This window comes from Lissotriton vulgaris, chromosome 2_1 (assembly GCF_964263255.1).
Source record: "Lissotriton vulgaris chromosome 2_1, aLisVul1.2, whole genome shotgun sequence".
Lineage (NCBI taxonomy): Eukaryota > Metazoa > Chordata > Amphibia > Caudata > Salamandridae > Lissotriton > Lissotriton vulgaris.
The window spans coordinates 1,710,772,715-1,710,779,643 of record NC_141687.1 but is presented as its reverse complement, the minus strand read 5'-3'; positions in this window follow the sequence as shown (position 1 = coordinate 1,710,779,643).

Here is a 6,929-nt window from a genome sequence, read left to right as displayed (position 1 = left end):
AGCAGTTTACAGAACAACATAAATAAGAATTGCCAAATTAAGACACTTTAATCACTAACCCATGCACTCAGTGAGACACATTTAATCATTCTCTCATACAGTCAGTCATGCACCTACTAAATCCTTCATCCAGACACTTATACATCCACTCATTCTTCAATATGTAAGACATATTTTAACTTTACAGAAACATACAGTCACTGGGTGTTGTCATCAGTGATGTCATCAGTGATGTCATTTGAGATGTCATCAGTGATGTTATCAGTGATGTCACTGACCATGTCATGAATGATGTAATATGTGACATCATTAGCAGTGGATTGCGGGTCCGCGATATATAGTTAGTGCAACTAACTATATATGGAATTTCAATGGTTTTGTGCAAATAAAATAAGGTTTTTTAAATGCTAATCCCTAACTATATATGGTCTATAACCTATGGTTTTTCCAGTGAATATATATATACATATATTTATTATATGTATATATAAATATATATATATATATATATATATATATATATATATATATATATATATATATATATATATATATATATATATTTATGTGTGTGTGTGTTCCTTCAAAGCCGTCTATTGGTTTAGACAGTGCACTCAATTGTCGGTGCCTGTGGTGGGGGTAGACCAATTCCCCTTGTTATCGTACTCCCACTTTTATGAAAACTATTTAATCACATCAAGTAGCATGAAGTTTGATTAATATAACCATCATACTCATAGGATAAAATGCCTTTTTTCAGAAATGAGTTTAGATTCATAGAATAGTAAAATAGTACTGTGAATTGTGTTTTCTTTGCACCCTCTTCCCCTCCCCTCCCTTCCTTCTTTTTCCCCTTTTTCCCTCTTTGCCCTTTTCTTTCTTTTCTTCCCTCTTTCCTTTTCTTCCCCTTTCGCATTCCTCCTTTATAATCTGTTATAAACTATCAAAAAATGCTGCAGACTTAAAATTGAATGTAATACCATACTAAATGATTACGTAACTGAGAATGTCATTCTGATTGATACTATATCAATACTAATGCTAAATGAATGAATTCACTCGTGATCAAGCGGCTGCGAAACGCGTTGGGTGTGAGCGCAAATAAAACTTCACCGTAAATGCATATGGGCCTCAACTTGTTGTCTTTTGGAGGATAACACGACAACTTCATTGTTGGATATATATATATATATATATATATATATATATATATATATATATATATATATATATATATATATATTCCAGGAATAATCCGATGTAGCGCAGAGCTTTCAGTCAGCTCCCAAAAACGGACTCGAACCCAAAATTCGGTGCAAAGATGATTTATTCAGCAAGTGGTATTCCCATAGTCATCACAACGCGTTTCGCGCTTCACAGAGCGCTTGATCACATGACACAGGTAATCACCTGACACACGTTTAAATACATTCTACCAATGTAGGTCAGACTACAATTGCGATGGAAATAGAAGAGTTAGCCCCCTAAGGACTACTCACATTTTACTTTAATATCTGCTAATGCATTTATAAAAGGTGGAATATATTTCAGCATTTAATATTTTAAATGACCAACTGTAGACATAAAGAAACGTGCAAAATAAATGTTTGGTGATGGTAAATTGACAGTGAGTTTAAACCAAAAAAGTGTTTGTGGATTAAGACAGAAAAGCAATTTAAAATTCATTGTCGGTTAGAGTGCGGTATTCTATGATGTTCAAGTTCTTGTAATACTATCAGTATAATACTTTTATCATAGGAGCCATACTATTGTAGCAAGTAAACATGTGGAGCCCCACATGTTCATACATTGCCAAGTAATATATGCAGACTTTAAAGTCATGGAGAGTGCTATAAAGTGCTAATGCAGAGTAACTGGACAGCTTCCAAATATCTGAGGACACATTCTCCACTAGTAGCAACGATATTGCACCATAGGTGTACAAAAATAATCTCTGTAAAATACATGATATTGCCCAAGTGCTCGTCGTCCTACCAATAATAACATTAACAGTATGTACAGTACTAGATAAAATATAATACCATTCATGTAAAACCATTTGTACAATATATCAAAGGTAGCCCAGTGATTTAAGAGACATAAAACCATTCATAATTCATACATAAATCTATAAAAAACCTTAAAATGGTTGTTTTTGAAAGAGGCTAAAATAAATGAATATGAGTCATATGTCTAAAATCTTCATATAAATAGATTTGTTAAAATAACAAATTAATTGATATGTATGGTAAAAAAGTACAAAAGGACATAAATAGTCTAAAATATTTCTCTATGTTGAGGAGGCCCATATAGCACTTAAATAGATTGTATATTGAGGGATATTCATATTGTGTGTACATTTTATCATAGGCAGGTATATAAGTCCTCTGTGATATTTAGACCTGTAGGATGCTTAGTATTAAGCTCAATGATATATTGCGTCTCGAGGCGGCGTAGTTTATCTTCTCTGTTGCCTCCTTTCCTACTGGCCTGTACACAATCAATCACATAGTATCTGAGGTCACTGCTTCTGGAGTTGTGTTTTAACTTAAAATGCCTCGCTACGGGATAAGTATTATCCTGATTCCCAATTGCCCGAAGGTGCTGCAGAATTCTTTTGTGTACTGGGAGCTTAGTGCTCCCAACGTACAGCAGATTACAGGGACATATTAACACGTAGACGGCAAATTCCGTCTTGCATGTTAATAATTTGGTAATTTTGTGTTCCCTGCTATCAAAGGGGGAATGGTAGCTCTTTTTGTTGATAGCTTGTTGGCATGCTTTGCAGACTTTACAATTGTAAAAGCCTGCATGGGTTAAGTACCAGGTTGATGCTTCCAGTACCTCAGGGCTGGTTTTGACCAGTTCATCCCTCATCGACTGCCCTCTACTGTACGTTATGCTGGGCCTCTTAGGGAGATCCCTCCCTATCACTGGGTCACTCAAGACTAATGGCCAGTTCTTGCTGATGATTTTAGCTATCTCCTTGTGTTGGGTATTGTACTGTACAATAAATCTGAATTCACAATTTGTAATGGCGGTATCCTCAGAGGCTGTTGTTAGAGATGAGTTACCAGCCAATAGAAGAGATCTGTCTTTTTGATTAGCTTTCAAGATTGCTGCATCTATGATTTTGGTGGAATACCCCCTAGCTACAAATCTTATTTTGCTATCCCTCTGTGCCACATCTAGATCCGTTTGCCTGTTGTGTATCCTTTTAAGGCGTAGCATCTCGCCATATGGAATGCTGTTTATGAGGTGCTTAATATGGGAACTGGTAGCGTGAAGAGTAGAGTTACCGGCTGTTGTCTTGCGGTGTAATCTTGTCTCTATCTTGTCCTGTTCTATAAACACCTCAGTATCAAGAAATGTAATGGACGATTTGCTCAATGTAGCAGTGAACTGGAGGTTTAGACTGTTGTCGTTGAGGTCAGAGATAAAGTTTTCTGCTGATGACATATCCCCTTTCCAGATCACAAAGAGATCATCAATAAAGCGTAGCCAGGTAACTACCTGGGCCCGCATAGTTGTTGAGTGTGAGACCATGAGGACCATCTCCTCCCACCAGCCCATGTGGAGACATGCGTAGCTGGGGGAGAAGCTGGCCCCCATGGCCACACCCCGCAACTGCCTGTACATAAGATTATTAAACATGAAGACGTTGTTATTCAAACACATTCTAACCATTTCTAACAACATCATCCTATGCTCAGGCATGTTGGGTAGAGATCTCTGCAGATAATAGTCAAGAGCATTTAGTCCATCTGTATGTACGATGCTAGTATACAACGAGCAAACGTCCAGAGCAATGAGTATGTAGTTTTCCTGCCACTGGATATTTTTTATCTTATTCAAAAAATCACTTGTATCGCTTACGTAGGATGGGAGTTTTTTAACCTCCCCCTGCAAGAAAAAATCTACATACTGAGACGTATGTTCCAAGCAGCTGTTCCTGGCTGAAATAATAGGACGTCCCGGGGGGTTTGTGGGATTTTTATGCAGCTTGGGCAGAAAGTAAATAGTCGGTACCACCGGGTAGTCATTTAGTAGGAATTTGTGCTCCTGGTTAGTGATAAGACCCTTTGATTTCCATTTGGAAAGATTTTTATAGCAGTTTGAATACATATTTTTCAGTTCTGCACTGGAAAATCTGGTATAACACATTCTATCATTTAGCTGTAGAAGTGCTTCATTCACATACATTTCTCTCTGGAGCAACACGATGTTCCCACCCTTATCTGATGCTCTGATGATTACATTTCGATTACTCTGTAGTTTAGAGATAAGGGCCCTGTAGTCCGCTATTTCTTTATTGTATTTATGTCTGCCCCTGTGTATTCTGGTGTTCAGATCTTTCAATTGGTTGGTGACTTGTTCGTGAAATAAATCTATGAAGTCTTTGAGCATGATGGGAGTATATGTAGACTTAGCTCTAAAATTAGTTAGAGGTTTCTTTGTCCGTTGGTCTACAGATGCATTGAGACTTTCACTGCCAGTCAAAGATACAGTTTGTTCATTATCGTAGGGTGTACTTGACCCCCACATTTCCGCCAGTTCTCCCATTAGTGCCACTGTTGCCTGGCTGGCGCTGTTTTCTTCATTTGCTGGCAAAGGTGTTTGTGCATTTTCAAATTTGTTCATTGTGAAATATTTTTTAAGTTTAAGTTTTCTAGTACTTTTTTAGACATCCAATCTCATATTGGCATAATTAAAATCCCTTTTTGGACAATATGTTAGGCCCAGGCTCAAAATTTCTTTCTCTTTTTTCACTGAGTTCTATGCCTGCGAGGTTGACAATGGTTTTATCAACATCCATGGGGGCGATTACTTTTTGTTCCACCCTCCTCTCTTTTTGTTTTTGTTTTTCCAGTTTGCGCCTGTGTTTGTTTGCTTTTCTCCGCTCTCGTCGTTTGATGTTTTTTGCACGGCATAATGTTGTTGTCTTGTCCGAGGTCGCAAGGTTTGTCTTCTGTCCTCGCAAAAAAGGGCCAGCTCTTCATCTAGTGTGTTTTTGGGTCCCGCTGCCCTTGCTTGTTCATCCTTTTCCTGGTCACTGTCGGGATTGGAACTATCCTCTGACATGGATGATCCAGTAGCATTTTTTTCAGTGATAGTACTCGTTTTTTTGGTAGTGGTAGCTCCTTGTTTATTTGCTTGTTTATTTTTTCTTAGGGCCTCATATTTTCTAGAGAAAGTAAAAAATTGGCCAGTCTTATATGTATATATAAATAAATATATATATATATATATATTTATGTGTGTGTGTGTTCCTTCAAAGCAGTCTATTGTTTTAGACAGCGCACTCAACTGTCGGTGCTCGCGGTGGGGGTAGACCAATTCCCCTTGTTATCGTACTCCCACTTTTATGAAAAAAGACCGCTGGCACCAACTTTCAGTTCCTGATAACTATTTAATCACATCAAGTAGCCACCGGCCAAATTAAACAATATTCAGGATCTGAAGATTGGCGTGCAGCAGTATTTTTTCATAAAAGTGGAAGTACGATAACTATGCCATGTGATTTGCAGTGTGCTACTAAGTTATCATAATAAACACCAAGCTGTATATAATTAAGCACTATAAACCCCCTAATGCTTTGAACTGTATACTAAGGCATGACAAGCAGAACTGTTAAATGAGCCTCACCACTTGAAAAAAACGTACTGCCCGAACTGCTGAACGAAGTACGCCAAATTTGGCAAAGAGGTAGGTCTTGGTTCAGAAAGCGTGCTTTTAAAAAAAAATTGTGTAAATCCTTTCAGTAGTTACTTAGAAATGTAAAAAAGAAAAATATTGATATCTGAGTTTCATTCTGATTGGCTGCCAACACTCCAACCCACAATGTGTTGGCAGCCATCTTATGACTTGGTAACTGAGTCACAAGAAAAAAGCAGACAAAAGATAAAAACTAAGAAAAGGGGACAGGGTAGGAACACCCTGACGCCGTAGGCCTGCTCAGGGGGTCCCCCGGGGCCAAAAAAGTGCATTTTATTAAAAAATTGGTAAATTTGCGCTGGGTACGTGAATCCGGCCGGAAAAAAAGAAAAAAACAAAGCGCGGCCTCCCTTGCTTCATTTTCCTTAAGCCCGCAGGTGGGCCAGGTCCTGTGGGCAATGCCCAAATTTATTTGCATGGGCCTGCGAGGGCCCCCATAGCACCGGGGACCACCACCTCCCCGGGGCTTAGTTAATCATATGAGGGAGGTACGCGGCCCCACTGCAGCCCTGGGGACTGCCACCTCCCCAGGGCTTTTTTTAAGAAACACGTGGGGGGGCTCCTGCTCCCCCCATTCTGTCCGGGGACCCCACCTCCCTGGGGCTTTTGTTTAATAGGGGTGAGGGTCCTTGCAGACCGCCACCTCCGGGGGCTCCAATCATATTAAAGAAGTGTGTGGGGGGGGCTTCTGCCCCATCCTCATACTGCCCAGAAGACCACAACCTTCCTGGGGCACTAATTATTTAAATAAGGGGGTCCGTTGTGGGGCCCCGGGAATACCAACTCCCTGGGACTTAAATCAGTTGGGAGGGGGGCTGTGCGTCACCCCTCCTGGAGCCCTCGATGGCCCTGGTGACCTCCAGCCCCCAGGGCCGGCTCCTGCAATGTCCAGGGGTGCCCATCCCCGGGACATTGTTGTTAGATATGGCAGGGTGGGAGCATGGCTCCCGCCCTGCCATATAAAACACTGCTTTGCTTCTTGGAAGCGAGAGCAGGAAACCTAATCTCACTTCCAAGAAGCAAAGCAGATTGCTTTTGGACAAGGGGAGCTGCAGGTCAGCAGCTCCCCTTGTCCAAAAGTAATGCCAGCTCCCACAGGAGGCGGGGAGCCTGCTGGGACCATGGGGGCATTGGGGCTCCCCCCATGGTCCCCAACTTTGAAGGCAGGCCCGGGGGGTGGAGTCCCTGGGGCCAGAAGTGGCACAGGGGAGGAG